This window comes from Malaclemys terrapin, chromosome 3 (genome assembly GCF_027887155.1).
Source record: "Malaclemys terrapin pileata isolate rMalTer1 chromosome 3, rMalTer1.hap1, whole genome shotgun sequence".
Taxonomy (NCBI): domain Eukaryota; kingdom Metazoa; phylum Chordata; order Testudines; family Emydidae; genus Malaclemys; species Malaclemys terrapin.
The window spans coordinates 55,464,890-55,483,288 of record NC_071507.1 but is presented as its reverse complement, the minus strand read 5'-3'; the positions used below and the strand labels follow the sequence as shown (position 1 = coordinate 55,483,288).

The 18,399-nt window shown below is 45.4% G+C and overlaps 1 long non-coding RNA gene across 2 annotated transcripts in view; it reads left to right on the top strand.

The window, feature by feature from the left end:
- LOC128833618 (uncharacterized) overlaps positions 1-15,398 on the top strand; it is a 40,297-nt gene extending 24,899 nt beyond the window's left edge. Inside the window, exons 1-3 of one of the 2 annotated variants that reach the window (XR_008444303.1) lie at positions 13,502-13,564; positions 14,186-14,247; positions 15,078-15,398. This is a non-coding gene — a long non-coding RNA (uncharacterized LOC128833618). Of the gene's footprint in view, positions 1-13,501; positions 13,565-14,185; positions 14,248-15,077 lie in introns of those variants that run through there. The other variant, XR_008444304.1, reaches the window with a different exon arrangement.
- Positions 15,399-18,399: the final 3,001 nt, after the last annotated feature.

The window sequence follows — 18,399 nt, the reverse complement described above, 5'->3', positions numbered from 1 at the left end:
CTCTGTATGTGTGTATATATATATCTCCTCAATATATGTTCCATTCTATATGCATCCGAAGAAGTGGGCTGTAGTCCACGAAAGCTTATGCTCTAATAAATTTGTTAGTCTCTAAGGTGCCACAAGTACTCCTGTTCTTCTTTTTCCAGTTTCTATTGGAGACTTGTTCCCACCCTAACAACCACTAGCATAACTTTAATTCAGCCATAAAAAGGATGCCAAAGATTGAATGGGCATGGTGGCTGAACTATCCCGTCACTCCTAGAAGTGATCTCTCTAGATCATTGTGGTGTCATGCCGGTGATGAACTGTCCAGGGATAGATAGAAAACTTCATCTCCAGGCACGGTGGTGGCATTTTTCCCAAACAATAATGAGAGATGATAGTTGCATTCAATCCTTGGCTTACCTACTGAGTCTGCCGCTGGTGATGTCAATGGAGCATCTGTTCATTCCCAGGTGGACTGAGACAACTAACTCATTGCACATAGGTCACTGAACAGTGACTTCTGGCCCCCAGTGATAAGAATTTCCTTTGTTAGAAAACCACTTACAAAAACACAGAAATACAAAATGAGGGTACTCATGTGTTACGTTTTAACCTACCATGCTGGATGTCTTAGGTGGCATGGGTTTCACAGCAATGCCAACAGGGTAGTAACAGTATGATGACCATTATTGTGAGGTACTGTCATCAGCTATGAAAATATTGCCACAAAATTAGACTTCATGTATTCTGCACCAGGGACACCAAAGTAACAATAAAACCAGCCAGCCAGCACTTAGATTCCTTGCAGCCTGCCAGAACCCTTTAGAAGCTCACATTTTCTGATGGGAACAGACTATGACAGGAGGCCGCAATTGAAAAGAATGAGCGTAGCATACACACAGGGAACTCGAGGTGGTGATGCTCAGCCATTTGTCACATTCTGAATTGGTGGTAGGGAACTGACAAACGCTAGCAGAGCTAAGCCATCTAGTCCTAGTCCCAATGTGAGTCAGTGGGGCAAGGATTTTATGGTGGTTTAACAAACAGTGAATGGGGTTTGCTTTTACAAGCTAGGCAATGAATTATTTGCCCTAAAGTAGTTCTACCCTTTGCTGGAAACTCTCCTCCCTCCTCAACACCATCTTGCCCACCTTGCAAATGCACTCTCCCTTTCCTCTCCAGGTTCTAGTAACACTTTCCAGGTAGACACTTAATTTCATTTTATTTTGTTGATAGTACAGTAAAACTACCAAATGGTGTTGACCTTGGGATCTAATCAATCGACCAGGTCCTAAAAGGGAATGCCCAGCTCAGAGACACTCAGAAGCCACCCAGAACTACTGACCAAAAGAGCGTAGGGTGGGAAACCAACCCAAAATAACGTGATCATTCTAGTCATAAAAGGGTCAAGCACTGGAGTTAAAAGCCTTTGTGGAAATGCACAGAAATCTAGGTTGGTTTGGCTTTTGCTGCCTTAGAAAGTTCTGGCTTTGGTATGGTGTTTCTTCGGACAATGATAGAAGTGCATTGTGATGCTTGTAAAAGAGGTGCAGAGAGGGAGAGAGACTGGGGTGATGGGAAATTAGAATCACATTTGCCTAAATCAGCGATTGATCGTTACAGGGATCCATGGGCTGGTGTACACCGGGAATGTACGTCGGCATAGGAAAAATCCACACCCCTGCAAGACATAGCTATGTCGATGTAATGTAACCCCCTGTGTAGACAACAGTAGGTAGACAGAAGAACTCTTCTGTTGACCTAGCTGCTGCCTGTCAGGGAGGAGGATTTCCTATGCCAATGGGAGAGCCCCTCTCATCAGTATAGGAAATGTCTACACTGAAGTGCTGCAGCTATGCCAGGGTTGCATTACAAGTGTAGACAAGCCCTAAGTGTCAAACTTATATGGAGGGTGGAGGGCCCAGGAGCAGATCCTAGGCCGGTGTAAATTGTCATAGCTCAACTGACCAGCCTAGAATCTGACCCCAGGACTCTACAGTAGCAGTCCAAGACAGTAGTGAATGGCAGGGTTACTGCAGGGCTTGAGATCGTGTCTGTAGAATATGGTTGCATAGGGCTTTTTAAAGGAATGTGTTTTTGTTTTCCTTTTATAATGAATTGGCCCCTCCTTCCAGTATACCCTTAAGTCTAAGTTCTACTTTAACTTACATCCCTGCAACCGTAATGACATCTGTGTCAGAACAGAATTTAGTCTTTAACCTGTAAGCACCATTACACTCAAGACTTATCCATCTTGGCCTACCCCAGCCATTGATTAAGTGACCTAAGTGTTCACCCCAGGTAAGGGTGAGAAGTGGGGTTCCTGAGACTTTCCCTCAGCCCTTCATTCATCATTCACTTACTATCCATTCACCTCTTCTTCTCTTTGCCCCCTTTGGAGCAGATGCATCTGTGCACATTTCTGCTGGCTGCTAGGATTCCAACAAGCCGGCATCACCCAGGGTGGGCTTTGGGGAGTCAACTCTCGCACAGTATCAGGGGGTAGCCATGTTAGTCTGTATCCACAAAAACAACAAGGAATCCGGTGGCATGTTAAAGACTAACAGATTTATTTTGGCATAAGCTTTTGTGGATAAAAAAACCCACTTCTTCAGATGCATGGAGTGAAAATTACAGATGCAGGCATTATATAAAAGACACATGAAGAGAAGGGAGTTATCTCACAAGTGGAGAACCAGTGTTGACAGGGCCAATTCGATCAGGGTGGATGTAGTCCACTCCCAATAATAGATAAGGAGGTGTCAATTCCAGGAGAGGCAAAGCTGCTTTTGTAATGAGCCAGCCACTCCCAGCCCCTAGCACAGACGTCCTGTGTGACCTTGGGAGAAATTCAGGCCCTGGCAAAACTCCTATTGACTTCAACAGGGTGAGGATTTCAGCAAATAAGTCCAAAGTTATGTTGTTGGTTTTTCTGCATTTTCTCATGTTCAGTGGTTTCCACTGGAAGCTCCTTCCATGTATGTATCTGATGCCTCCTTACGAAACCCAGCTCTCACCCTACACCCCTTTCTTGGTGTATCTGTCTGTTCCTAATGAAAATGGCTTGACATGCACCAAGCAAATCCCAGGCTCCTCTCTTCTGTCTGCCTTCCTAGAGAGTGTGCCAGCTTTGGCGGTTACGTCACAAACTGGAACAAAGACGCCTCCCTGGGTTTTGGGCCTGATCCGCATTAATTGACCTCTGAGTGCTTGGGGAGTATTTAAAGCAGCATGTGAGAGGGGTTTTTAGCTCAGCATTGATATTCCTCCATTATCAGCCTCCAGAGCGTGTTGCTTATGCACCCGTCTCGAGCTGTTAACAGTACTGGCATGCGACGTTCCTATCTGTTATCAGTATGGACAATAAGATGCGGGCTATCGTCTGTCTTGCAAAGATGTTCTGCTGCCATTAGCTGCTTGTCTCTGCTCCCGAGACCACCCTGCCTTGATTATACCCCAGCTGTTCCCTTCCCCTGTCTGCAATTGCATACGCTTCACTCTCCTTTCTTAAAAACTCCTCCTAGGAGCAGCTATTGGAGTCTAAAATCCTTTCCCTTGCCTAAGTTATTCCACCTCTTTATGGGGGGATTTGGGTGAATTTTCCTCGCTGTCTAATCACGTCCAGACACAGGCCTCCAGTGGAGCGCTCTATCTTGAATGGTGCAGAGGTTCTGGGATTTGGTGTTTCAGTGGCAGTGCTACCTGCAGGGAATGGACTATGCCACCACTTCTCATTGTCCCTGGAGAACTCTGGCTGGCTACCATTCCTCAAAGGTGAGGACAGAACTTGGAATTGCTGGACTGAAATACATAAGCCTCTACTGCTTGAGCTAAAGGCCCAAGTTCCCTTAGGCAAAGCTGCGCAGGCTCATGGACCTGTAGCTAAAGCCCAGCCACCACTAGGGGGTGACAGAGTGCCACACTGAATGGGTTTTACTTTCCTGCTGGCCAGGGAAGCTCATCCTGACCTTCAAAGGAGGAGGAGCTTCAGAGGAGGCTCTGCCATCCTTGGAGATGGGGGGTGTCCCAGTTGTTGCACCACTTTAACTATATCTGTTTTGTATATAGTTATAGTGACACAACCGCCTAAGTGTGGACAGTTATACGGTATAAAGGGGCTTCTACTGGTGTCGCTTATTTCTCTAAATGTGGGGAAATTCTGCCATCTTTACTCACAGTGAGCAGTGTCGTGCTCCAAGAATAGTCCCACTGAAATCAGTGGGTCTATTCACAGAGTAAGGCTCCAAGAACTCCCAGGTTTGATGCACTTGCTTAACTTCACATACTGTATGTAGCCCCTGACTTCCTGTCAATGCATGAAGTTAAACCCATGCGTCAGTTTTTACAAGATAAGGGCCTAAGGAACTACTCCAAGGGCCAGATTTTCAGAAGTGCTCAGCTCCCATGGACACTTACAATGAGGACTTTCTGAGATGTTTTGAAAATCTGGCAACACATGAGTCAGGATGGCAGAACCTGACCCCCTTATGGAACTTTTGGAGAGACTGATTGAAATGACTAGGCTGTAAAAGAGCTTTTGGGATTTGTTGCAGAGATTAGAGAAGCCAAAGTAAATGTGGAAGATAACATGTTTACACACATCCACCGACACAAGTTTTTTTTCCCCAAAATAGCCACTTGCATTTTATTTATAGCTATTCTCTGATTTCTTCTGGGACTGAGCTGAACATTTACATAAGGGAAAAAAGGAGAGCCGATGAATAACCATTGCATGTGCAGGCTGGAATCATCATTAGACCTGCCACTGTGGACAGATGTCTGGATCAAACAGAGCACCAGCATTAGCAAGTATAGTTTAACTTTGTGAAGTTTTTAACTCACGCTGGGCAAACCTCAAAAAGTTCAGAGGTTCTTTTCCAAGCACCAAAAAGATACAGGGCCCACAGTCCTTATGCAGTGATCACTGAGTCCTGAGTCTCTTTGGCCCATGTAGACTCACAAGGCTAGATCGTGACATAGTTGTACCTTATACACGTGCCATATTACCGTAGTATCTGGTCATCTCACAATATTTAATGCATCTATTTGCACAACACCGCTTTGAGACGGGCAGTACTGATATCCCTATGTTACAGATGGAGAACTTAGGCATGGAGAGGCCAAGTGGCTTGCTCAAGGTCTCAGGCAGAGTCTGCTGTGGAGCAGGGAACTGAACACATGTCTCTGGGTTGCACTCGAACCAGGGACCATCTTTCCTCTCTTGAACTTGGACTATATGCCCACATAGAGAACTAAGAGAAAGGAAGCACTTACACTTCTGCATGGGCTTTCTGGAGCTTGTCCAGGTGCCCATGAGTTTGTGCTGCATGATGCCCCTCTATTCTCCTCCCAGAAAAGGTGGCCAGGGAATGGTGGGGAACGGGAGCCAGCAGTGGAGACTGGCAGGAAGTGGGAAGCATGGAGGGGATTATGCCTTAAAGGTTCAGTTGGAATTTTGGACAAAAATTCCCTGCAAGCTCTGATGGTCCCCTGAGAGAGGCAGGGTTGTCTAGTGGGCTGAGTACAGAGTCAGTCCTGAGACACTTGTGTATGGAGGTCACTTTGGAGTCACAGGGCATCCTGCACAGAAAGGGCTTTGCAAAACTAAACCCCCCTAGTTCCAATCCTGGATTTTCCACTCTTGCTTTATGGCCTGGAACAAGTCACTTCATCCCCCTGTTGCAACTCCCTCAAAGTAGGAATGACAACATTTTATTCATCTCACAAGGATGTGGTAAGGACTGATTAATGTTTGTAGGGTAAGATTCACTCCTGCTGCCTACATAGTGCCGGCAATGCTTACTTGCAAGCATTCAGTTAAATCCTCAGTGGAATTGAGTGAGGCCCTGCCTGTCAGCCCTGCCACTGAGCTTTACTAGCGCAAATGCTGGTGGAAAGTGAAATTAAAAACTAATTTCAGTATTCTCACCAGAAGTGCTTGTGTAGCCAAGTGGAAAATGTGAGTTGCCGACCCCACTCTGTGTCGATTCACACAGAAGATGGGGATAAATTTGTCAAATAGTATGTTGGTTGGGAATTATTTGCTCTCTTGTGTATTCTCATTCTTATTTTGTTACATATCAGAGCATCTCTAATTGCTGCTACGAGACAATGATAAAGAATCACAGAAAAGGTCACTTTCTTCAAACACTGAACAAGAAATTTTATAATAAAGAAAACAGTATTATCTTTCAAGCTACCTTGATTTCCTCCCCATTTGCTTAGATCCTTCCCTCAGCTCCACCCTCTCCTGGCTTCCTGGTACAATTTTAAAGAAACGGTATATCTATCGTCAAGAGTGTTACATGAGGACACAGTATCACCTTGTTGCAAGGTCACACGGAGAAGACTTCATGACAATAAATTTGGGGCTCTTCACCTGTCCCACAAGGTGGGCTCTAGTGGGCTCCGGGTGTGTTTGTGTTTTATGGTGAGTGGCAGTAATCCTTATTCTCCTCCTTTATGATTAATTCAGTCACCACCCCCTCTGCCTGCAGGGTTGGCAACATTACATTTCATCATGATGGAAGTGATGGTAGCGTCACACGCGCTGGATTGCAGTGTCACAATGGCTAAAGAGAGAGGCGAAGGAGGTGGCTAGTTATAAAGGAGAAGTCTTGTTCTCTTTAGTGCACATAAAAACCTTGAAAAGCAACAGAGGGTCCTGTGGCACCTTTAAGAGTAACAGAAGTATTGGAGCATAAGCTTTTGTGGGTGAATGCCCACTTCATCAGACGCAAAAGCTTTCACCCATGAAAGCTTATGCTCCAATACTTCTGTTAGTCTTAAAGGTGCCACAGGACCCTCTGTTGCTTTTTACAGATTCAGACTAACACGGCTACCCCTCTGATACATAAAAACCTTGGCAATTGCCAATGATGGGAAAGGAAACAGAGGGGAAAGGACATGACAGTTTAATGGGGTCTTAGAAAAATAACATTTTTTTTAAACTTTTTATTCTCGCATATTTAGTCTTATGTAACACAGCCCTGAACCTTGGACAGAAATAGCGATCCGCTTTCTTAACAGCCTGGCTTACAAAACTCCCACGTTTTAAACTCTCCAGGCTCCTCTCGAGCAGAGGGCTGTCAATCAGATCAGACACTGCTTGCATTAAAGACAAATTTCTCTTTGTTTACGGAGAACTCGCTGCACTTGGTAAATGGTGTTAACTGCAGACCAGCGTCCTAGCTCCGAGGAGCTGACAGTCAAAACAACATGGACCTGGTACAGTCCAAAGCAATGCATCTGTGTCACACACAAGCAAACTAAGTGGTGTAGAGCTAATGTTATGCTTCCCATTTGTCCACTGCTCGTGGGCGGGGGGAGTAGATTACTATTATTTACTATGTTTGGATCTTCCCTACCCAGAATCGGTGCCCAAACGTACAAAACCCAATTCCTGTTCTTCTGCAGCCTTTGTTGCTGGCCATCTTATGCAGTCTGGTTCCTAAACAAGGCCTGTCTGCATCACCAGTGTAATTACCAGTCTCTGCCATAAGCCCAGGAGCTGAATGGGCATGGAGGTTCAACTCCCTTCCCAGCTGGGTAGATAGGACTGAGGCCTACTTGTCGCCATCCTGATCACAGCTTGCACTGCCAGAGCCTGTGCTGGATTTGTTCTGTAGATAAATAGGGAACTTTAGGTTGAATGGCTTCCATTTTCCCCCCCTTTGCACTTTGAGCACTGGTGGTTAGAGATTAATGTCATGCCATCCCCTCTCTCTCCAGCTCTCCCTTGGCAGCAGAGCTGTCTGTGGTTGAAGGCAAGCCTGGGCAGGTAGGCGATACCAATTTGTTTGCCAAAGGTAACATTGTGTTGCAGTAGCACAGGTTTGCTCTGATTGGACCTGATCCACTGCACACCTTTGTTTTCTCAATACAGTGTGAGGTGGAATCGGACCACATTAAAAAAATAACAAATACTCACCAACAAAGCTGTGCATACAAGTTTCTTCCTGGAGCTGGTCACCAGACACAGTAATTACTGAAGGAGTTCAAAGTTCAGACCCATCATGGGATGCACTAGATTCTTTCCTCGTTCCATTAGGCCTCCTTGCTCAGAGCACCTCTTTATTTGTCCTCTGGTGACAGAGGCAATGTCAGCTTGGCTGGAATACACTTGGAAATCAGCAAGTCAATGAACCATGCAATGGTGAGTGGTGGTATTGGCAGCAGGTGTGTGTGTGTATGTGGGGCACCTGGGAACAAATGTTCTATTGAGATGTTGATTAATTCTGAGAAAGCCAGGCTAACTTGCTTGTCTCTGAATAACTCATGAAAACAAGCAGCTTCATAATGCCTCTGTATTGGTGATCCATGTCCCCCAAATTTATTCATTAAGCAATCTTTTCAAACAGTTAAACTCTGGAGACTTCAAAGCCTCAGAGAGAAAAGACAACTGCCTGGAACTGACTTTCCACAGTCAGATAAATGGGAAATTGTATTCCGAAAGCCTACGAGTGATTCTATTAGGAGTCGTCTTCGGCCACAGGAGAATACAGCAGTGTGTTTATGGAAAGATTTATTTTTATCTTAGCAATGCAAAGGACAACATGCCTGGCCATGGCTGGAACACTTGTATGGTTAAAGACATGAAAGACAATGAGTGGAAAATTTTCAAGTTCTCCATCACGTCAAGATATCACCTTAGTACGTGATCATATGTCACATCTCTCTCTCTCTCTCTCTCTCATGCACACACACATGTATCTTTCATGTCTATAGCCATATGGGTGTCCCAGCCATGGCCAGTCATGTTACCTTTTGCATTGCTAAAATAAAAATAATCTGTCCACAAACATATGATATATCAAGTATCATCATGTAATATTGGGGAGGAAGGAAGGGCTAGCGACTAGGACACTGGACTGGGATTCAAGAAACCTGGGGGCAGTGCCCAATTCAGACACACACTTCCCGTGTGACCTTGGGCAAGTTACATAATCTACCCCAAGCCTCAGTTCCCTATCTCTAAAATGGGCTTAGCACTTCCTTACCTCACAGGCTTTAAGCAGGGTCCTTTGCCATGGCAGCACTTTAACATCCCTGCCCCTTTTGCCTCCCCCACCAGCGGCCCTGCCGGTAGGGTCCGCACTGGCAGGGCCGCCGACGGGGTCGGGGCAGCAATGTTAAAGCCCTGCCGTGGCAAAGGACCCTGCTTAAAGCACTGCTATGGCAGTGCTTTAACGTCATTGCCCCTTTTGCCCCCCGGCCGCCAACAGGGGGGCAAAGGGAGCAGCTGCCCTGGGGCCAGCGATTTAAAAGGGCCCGGGGCTCTGGCTGCTGCTGCTGCTACTGCAGCAGCAGCTGGAGCTCCGGGCCCTTTAAATTGCCACTGAAGCCCTGGGCAGTGCAGGCCAGGCGGTGTAGAAGGGCTGGCTGGGTGACACTCACACCCCCCAGCCCCGCCCCTGCCGCCCAAGCCCCAGCCCGTCCGGCGGCTAGAGTCAGCCTCCGTACTGGTAAGTCTTCGGAGTTACATTCACCCCTGGCCACAGCCATACTATTTTTTACACCGGACCCCTACTCATTCATTGCATGGGATGGAACTGCTCCTGGGGTGAATCGTGGTTGCATAGCGAAGCGGACCATTGTGTGTAGGGACCCCTGCCACCTTTGCTGCAAAAATTGGATGGTGTGTTGTTCGGGTGAATGAGGCAGGGGGACTTCAGAAAGAGAACGGATGGTTTTTAGACAGTTGAATACCACTGTGTCGAATTGGATTCTATCCCTGCCCCTGCCATAGAGTTCTCTGTGGTTAAACCAAACTTTTCCCAGGTGATCACTAATTGTGTGTTCATCATTTTCTGGGTGTCCAACTTGAGACCTTGGGGTTTTATTTTAAGAAGTGCTGAGCACTCACAGCTGCAACTGAAATTAACCGGAGCTGTGCTTTGAACATACAAAGTGCTAGGTGACTGAAATGAGGTACCCCAAATTAGTGGGTAGTTTTGACCTTAATCGCGCGGTGCCTCAGTTTCCTACCTGCAATATGAGGGTAATACCACCCTCTCAATTCACAGAGGTGTTGTGAAGATAAATCCATTACTGTTTGTGAAGCATTCAGATATTATAATTATGAGCGTTATAGAAAAGCCTATGAGGAAATTAATAATTCTGTCTTCAGAGCAGGGTTTGAATGGTGAGTAGTAAACAAGGCATTTGGCCACACATTGAACAATAAGGAGAAAACAAAATATTGAATAGCTGCTCATTACATGTACAGTGCACTCAATGAGGCCGGGGTCCAGTGGAAAAATTCATATGCAATCATGTAATTAAGGACTGTCTCATAATATATACACACAAGGGGGCCAAATTAAGGTTGCACAGGTTACCTTAATTCTTGCATCTCCTAACTTTTGAGTGCTTGACTTCATAACCTTAATAATGTTTTTAATGTTGTTTTGGGGTGTAATATGATATGTACAATATCATAACATGATATCTCACACAGAGGTTTGATTATATGCACCACATACGGGTGTGTACAATTATGTTCCTGGATGTCATTTCTCTATTTGGATGTGTATATTTTAGGTACATGTGTGCATGTATAAATGATATAGATGTATGTATTTTTTAAAGTGTATCTTCACTCTGTGTGCATGTGTATAAATTGCTGGATTTACAAGGATCTGCACCTTCCTGGGAGCTCAGGGCATATGCTGAAAATTTCATGCCATTCCATTCATCACTGCATGTGTTGTTAGGCCTTGCTTGCAAGGAAGCAAGACAAAGAGTAAAGGAAGGCAAATCTTCTGTGAAGTCTTTCATTGGTGATTTCTCCCAGATGTCTCTACGTCTTTGAGCTTGTACCATCACCAAGTCCATACATGTCAGTCTTTTGAATTCGATTGTAATCTTGTGTGCATAGCACTGATCACATTGCTAGTGCTCAAAAATAATCTCTCTCTCCACTGCAGTTCTATAGTGCACCCATTACTAAGCCAGTCCCTATGACACATGCTGGCAGAGGACTTCCCCAGAGGAAAGGAAGATGCTCCATGTGATTGTGGTCTTATCTCAGGCTGGCTGGCCCTTTAAGCAAGCTGGGCTTAACCTGGCCCAGGACCTAGCAGTTATCTCTCAACCAATCTTGATCTGGTCCGTAGGCAACTGCTGAGGTACCACTCAGCAAACTTGTTTTTAAAAGCCCTGTGTAACTGAGCTTTTTCTCAGCAAGGGAAAGATCTACGTGCTCGGTCACATTTCTTCCCACAATGCTCTGCACACGTTCTAAACTTTTTATAGAAACACTCTTGGGTATTTTTTTTTTTTGGTTTGTTTTTTTTATTTTCATCTGTGGGGATTTATCCCACCAGTTGGTCTAATCAACTCCCAAAATTGACTGATTATGGGAAGCTGTGCAGAAAAAATAACTCGTGAGAACTGGGAAAATAGAAGCTTGGGACATGCAGGCTATTAATAAAAGCTTGTTCTGCAAAGTCCTGCAGTTTGAGTTTGATGCACTGAACAAGCAGAAGGAGCTCTTCCATTTGGGTTAAGCTCCTGTGACAATTATGGCAATGATTACTAAGTTTCCTTCCCCCAGGTTGGCTTTGTGGGCATCCAGTAGCACTGAGTCCCAAAGAGCCTCAAGACTGCAGATTGATTTGACAGTCTGATGCTGATGCCCTTGATAATAGGGGAGGTTCTGAGGAAGCAAGTTCCTTCCAAGTCTGTGCCTCGTCTTACGACCCTCAGTCTTGCCAGCTTTAAGCTTTAGCCAGTTACAGTTCGTCAAGGTGATGGTCTCAGCTAGGTATTGAGAGATCTGGCAGATGGGGCTTGTTACGTGTGATGGAGAGGAGAGAGAGAGCAGAGTCATCCCCAAGTGTGTCTGTGTGTTTACTAGACGGCTATTAGTATGATTTCCCTGACCGGTGTGAAGATGGGCTGTTTTGTCTGGATGATCTGTTCTACAGATTCTCCCTCTGAGCAATGTATCATGCCATGTTTTAATAGCGCAATCCCACCCCGGGGAAGGGAAGCGGTACTAGAGTCCCACTAGCATCAAGAGTGTTCAACCCAGTTTGAAACTAGCACCATTCTGGTCCCAGTGTGGACAGGACCTAAACATAATTTTAAAAAAAGAGAACCTGTGATTGGGTCAGAACCCCATGTGCCGCTGAGCAGCCCTGCGCAGTAAGAGGTTTTCTGCTTTCCTAATCCTGGGGTCAACTCGAGACCATCTTGGGACCTAGCATAACTGAGAGTTGCCAAAGGTTCACTGGCTGGAATGGTTCCATAGGGATTGTCAGAGTGCAGAGGCATGTTCCTTCCCACCTTGACAGGCCACCTATGCGTGGGTGGGTGTGTAACCGAAATCCTGTTGTACATTGCCTATGGATTCTTCTGCTCCAGCTTTACACTGCCTGAGCAGCAGGGGTGCTGGAACAATTTGCATTGTGTGGGTGCAGAGAGCCATTGAACCAAACTGTAAACCCTGGATATAATGGAAACCACATCAAGAAAGGGGGTGCGGCAGCACCCCCAGCATCCCTAGTTCCAGCACCTATGCTGAGCAGCACAAAGCGGCTGTACATAGTTGCTGGAACTAGGGATGTGGGGGGTGCTACAGCACCCCCTGGCTTGAAGTGGTTTCCCTTATATACAGTTTGGTTCAATGTCTCTCAGCACCCCCACTATAAACACTGTTCCAGTGCCCCTGCAGCTGTATGATAGGCTGAGAATCTGGCCCCTCTTGGGATGTGGGCATCCCGAAGAGATGTCCCTGATTGGTACTGGAATGTTGTAATGTTTCCCCTTTCATGTCTGTCTTTCCATGTATGGTGTGTCATTCCCACAGCTGCTTTTAAATTCTTTGAGGAATAAAACCAAGTGCCTGGGAACTGCACACATGAATATACCTTTAGTAAAGGCAACCCATTCAAAACAATGCATTCGCTATACCATCATCTTGAAGATCAGCCTGCGAATGAATTGCCTCCCTTCTGACAGCAGGATGCTATAAATATAGCAAAAGGCTATGCTTTCTGTGCCCCACATCTCCCAGTCTGATTTTAAAAAAAAAAAGGTACTACTGCCAAATCAGAGAAACCTAGCAGTAAATTAGCGAGGGAGTCTTGTGTGACTTTTTCATGGTGAAGACCAGAGCATGTCCCACTGTGAGTTACATTGGACTCAGATAATAAATGGATCAGACAAATATATATGGAGGCATATACTGAGTAGGGGTTTCGGTATTTAATTTCCCTTCCTCAAACCAAGATCTATAATATGCTTCCTGATCTCTGTGTGTTTTTCAATAGCTTTGTGGGTTTTTTTTTTTTTTCCTGCTGGATCCTTTTGGATGTGGTTGTACTAGCCAAACATTTCACAGTAGCTACAGCAGAGATTGTTTTACAACTCTGAGACGAGAGTACAGAAGGTGCCATAAACTATCCAGCAAGCTGTTCGGTCAGCGGGTGAATACGTTAGCAACACTTCTCTGCAAGCTGAAACAGCATCAGAGAAAAGCACACTTCTTCACAGCCGGAACGTGGCTGTCAGAACAGGAGTGGGGGTGTGTGGCTTGCTTTTATTTTATTTGGACCTGCTATCAAAGGAGGTAAGGGAGCTTCTTGAACTGCTCGGGCTTAATCCAAGTGGCCCTATCACAAATCCAACACAGGGTCTCTACCCGTTCTTCAGAGTTGTCTCCTTTAGGCTTCAGTGTATCCCATTGCTATGCAGCAGAATTAAATGGCTAGGCAGAGGTTAGACCAGAAAGTATATGCACAATTACACTTCCTCTCTCTCTCTCTCTCTCCTGCTGCAGCAGCAGCAAAAACAGAGTTAGACCCTGGAGCTTTTCCCAAGCAGAACCCAACTGTTCACTTAAGACTTGCTGACTCTGAACTGGACGCGTCACTTAGACAGTCCCAGGAGTGAAGATGAGCTAATTAAGCCTCACAGTTAATAGCAGTATCCCATTTTACAAGGGAAAATGCCTCTGGAGAAGCATGCTATGCGAAGGCATCACAATCGCTGCCTGTGGAGGCTGTGGGTTCTTTTTAATTCCCTGGGGTGAAATTTCCCTGTGGCACGAGGCCTAGGCCCTATCTAAATCCTCAAGGCTTAAGCAAGACTTACATGGTGCCTAGGCCTTGGACTGGCCTTCACAGTGCTGCCAACTCACATGATTTTATTGTGAGGCCTGCCATAATTGGTGTGTTTCTTAAACCCTCAGCTCCTGGAGTCGTGTTACGAGGTGGCTACCCTCCAGCCGGATTGGGGATGGGACCGAATCTGGTAGGTATGGACAGGGGCCCTACATGCAACTTAGGCAGATGAACACCTGTCTTCCCCCAGCTGTGGACAGTGCTGGGGCTTAGGTGGGAGACAGGCAACTGGATGCTTAGAGGGTGGCAGCAATATGCATACTCAGAGGCAGAAACGTGAAAGGCAGAAACTGAGGGAGTTTGGGCACCTACAGTGTTAGGCAGGAGTTCTGTGGATTGTAGTGGAGCCTAAAACTGGGACTTCGGCTGGGGTTGAGGCACCTAAGTACTCAGACCCTCTGTGCCTCAGTTCCCCACCAGTAAAATGGGGCTAATAGCACTGCCCTGCCTCGCTTACATTAAAGATTGTGAGGTGCTCAGGTCAGATATTATAGTAATGGGCGGCAGCTAAGCACCTAAAAGATCTATCTAGATAGACTCCAATGGATTCAGGGTCCGGGCTTAGCGATCACGTTAGGAGGAGTCAGCCACAGTGTGGGCTCTTTCCTGTGTTAGCGAGGGAGAGAAATGGTGTGTCAGCTTTAGTTATTTCCCTCTGGGGACAACAATGAACAACTGCCAGAGCAATTGGTCAACAGGTGACTAGCTCACAGAGTAGGAAAATATGATTTGATACAAGCTTCATACAGGGATATAATTCATGGCAGCAGCTTAAATACCAGCCCAAGTTATGCGTCTGCCACTAAATCAACAGTTTGATTCTCACCTCATAATAGCTCTAGCCATATGAGCTGTAACTGACTTTTTCACTAGATGCGTTTGCAGGACAGTATGTGTGGACTCAGCTTTATAAAGGAGTTCTGTTTGCTGAAGGATTTTCTTTCTTCTCCATATTTGCAGCCCACGCTCCAGCGTGACTCCCAGCAGCTGCTGGGACAATGAAAGCTCTGACCAACTGCAAAGGGCACAGCTGCATCACAGAGCACGCACACTTGTCTACTGCTTTCAAACTGGGCATTTAAGGGCTACTCTAGGAAGGCAAACAGCAACAGAGAGCAGGCATTTTGATCATTAAGGGTGAGGGCTTTTTGAGGCTCCCTACGATCTTAAATCTCTATTAAGAAACCAGTGTACACTTTCATTAGTAATATACAAATACAGTGACTACTTTGTGTACAGGGTCTACGGCTCACAGGACAAATCTTCCATTTTGGGGCTAGACGGCCGTAGGTTCAAGTCCCTCGCTGGTACATAGGCTCATATGCACTCTGGCCATTGCTGTAAATGTAGAGGGTAGTGTCACTCACAAAAGCCATATCCTTAAGGGTGATACCTTGAGCTGCATTGTCCTCTGTTCACCCCCAGAATGCAAATGAGGCATATGACGTCCTATTTATAGCTGTATAAAACCTGTCCAGGTGCCATTGTTACTGACTCTGCCATCAGGACAAATCTTAAATTCCATCGTCCGTATACATTAAGGAACTTTTCTGGGTTTCCCAAACCTGCTAGAGCCCTAGGCTGCCTCAATCTGTGTTTCACCTTTGGGCTGAAATATGCCAGGTCCAACTTTACTGCTGTGGCTGTCACTAGATTATTTGGATCCCTCAATTGATTTATCATTACTTCAGCATTGCATCTGTCCCCATTTATTATCCTATATATAACCAGATGGAACTACCAGACTGTCTCCATGGCAAGAATGCATTCTAGGCCACAGGTGCCTCTTTGGCCTGATTAAAAAAAAGTTAGAAGCAAGTGTCAATTAGAAAAGCAGAACATGGAAACTCTTTCAAAACATGCCGGCATACTTTTGCCATTGAGAAGAGTATACCTAGTGGTTCACTGCCTGGATCGAATCAGGAGAATCATAGGTGGCAGAAAACTGAACCTTTGCTGTTTGGACCTGGAAAAGACAAGTGTTGGATGAGATGTTGCACTCCATATGATTTTATGAAAATATGCTAATGAGTGTGAATATAATGTAACTGGAATATGCTTCATGCAAAAGGTCTCTTGTAAGGTATCATTACAAAGCTTATCTACTGAGTGTGGTCATCCTATTTGTATGAATGTATCATTCTTGTATCTGAAACTAGGAATATAAAATATAACTCTGAGGTCCTACTGTAGTTATGCACAGTGTGGGCCATTAATGGTGATTTAGAATCTTGATGGCTCCCATCAACTAGAACATAAGAATGGCTGTACTGGGTCAGACCAAAGGTCCATCTAGCCCAGTATCCCGTCTACCAACAGTGGCCAATGCCAGGTGCCCCAGAGGGAGTGAACCTAACAGGTAATGATCAAGTGATCTCTCTCCTGCCATCCATCTCCACCCTCTGACAAACAGAGGCTAGGGACACCATTCCTTACCCATCCTAGCTAAACCCATTAATGGACTTAACCTCCATGAATTTATCCAGTTCTCTTTTAAACGCTGTTATAGTCCTAGCCTTCACAACCTCCTCAGGTAAGGAGTTCCACAGGTTGACTGTGCGCTGTGTGAAGAAGAACTTCCTTTTATTTGTTTTAAACCTGCTGCCCATTAATTTCATTTAGTGACCCCTAGTTCTTGCATTATGGGAATAAGTAAATAACGTTTCCTTATCTACTTTCTCCATATCAGTCATGATTTTATATACCTCTATCATATCCCCCCTTAGTCTTCTCTTTTCCAAGCTGAAAAGTCCTAGCCTCTTTAATCTCTCCTCATATGGGACCCATTCCAAGCCCCTAATCAAAACAATTGACTGTAGATGGCTCTGTTTACTTGCAAGCCTTCCTGTGAGTCAGGCCAGGAAGAATGAAGGCTTGGGGTACCACAGGACATGTGACCATGTCATCTGGTACTAGAATCCATCTTAAACCTGGTGCTTTTCCATTTAGAAGCAGGGGTGGGGACCCAAAGAGACAAAAGATTCCCACCTTGTGCCAAAGGTATATAAGGGGGTGGAACAGAACAAAGGGGCTGCAATCATGAGAAATCCCGTAGCTACCACCTGAGCTAGAACAAGGACTTTACCAGGGTACAGGATTGGGCCCAGACTAGAAAGGAGTCTAGTCTGTGAAAGAAGCTTATTGGAACATCTCAGAGGGTGAGGTTTCATCTGTAATCAGTTTCTTACTGTATTAGGCTTAGACTTGCATGTTTTTGTTTTATTTTGCTTGGTAATTTACTTTGTTCTGTCTGTTATTACTTGGAACCTACTTTTTTAATAAAATAATTTCTTACTTATTAATTAACCCAGAGCAAGTAATTAATACCTGTGAGAGCAAACAGCTGTGCATATCTCTCTGTCAGTGTTATAAAGGGTGAACAATTTATGAGTTTACCCTGCATAAGCTTTATATAGAGTAAAACAGATTTATTTGGGGTTTGGATCCCATTGGGAACTGGGCATCTGGGTGCTAGAGACAGGAGCACTTCTTAAGCCGTTTTCAGTTAAGTCTACAGCTTGTGGGGGACGTGGTTCAGACCTGGGTCTGTGTTTGTAGCAGGCTAGCATGTCTGGCTCAACAAAACAGGGTACTGAAGTCCTGAGCTGCCAGGGAAAATGGGCTCAGAGGTAGTCTCAGCACATCAGGTGGCTGTCCCAAGGGGGGTTCTGTGACCCAACCCATCACACACTGAAAGGTTTTCATGTTTATCCAAACCTCCTGATTCTGACCCCTGGCAGGGTGAAGGCAAAGTGAATAGCTCCTGAGAGGATGGGCCAAATTTAGAGTTGTCTAATCTGGTAGAGCTCTTTTTGAGCCACTACGTAGCCATGTTACAACAACAACAGACTCCTCTAGCCCAGACTTATATCCGCTTGCATCACCTCTAAATCTGGCACAATGTGTGTGAATATAAATCTTCTTCAACATATAGAACCCCTTTCCCTTTGAGATGATCCCGGGGTTTGGATCTACAGGTGTAATCCTAGTGCAGTATATAGCCAGGGTGACTACTTCATCTCTCTGTCCAGATCTACCATCACATCTTCCTGTTAGAAATGTTGGGCCTGCTTCTTCTGACACTTCTGTGGATGTAAATCAGGAGTTATGCTTGTATAAAACTGGTTTATGGGGTGAGGCAAATCAACCCCCTTTTGAGTAGCTCCTCATTTCTGTCTGTTACTCACATCCAAATAAACACACACCTGATTTCCTTCTGTTACCAGCTTATGCTGAATGATGTCTTTCCACTTGTCCAAAGTGTATTCCTTTGTATTCATCC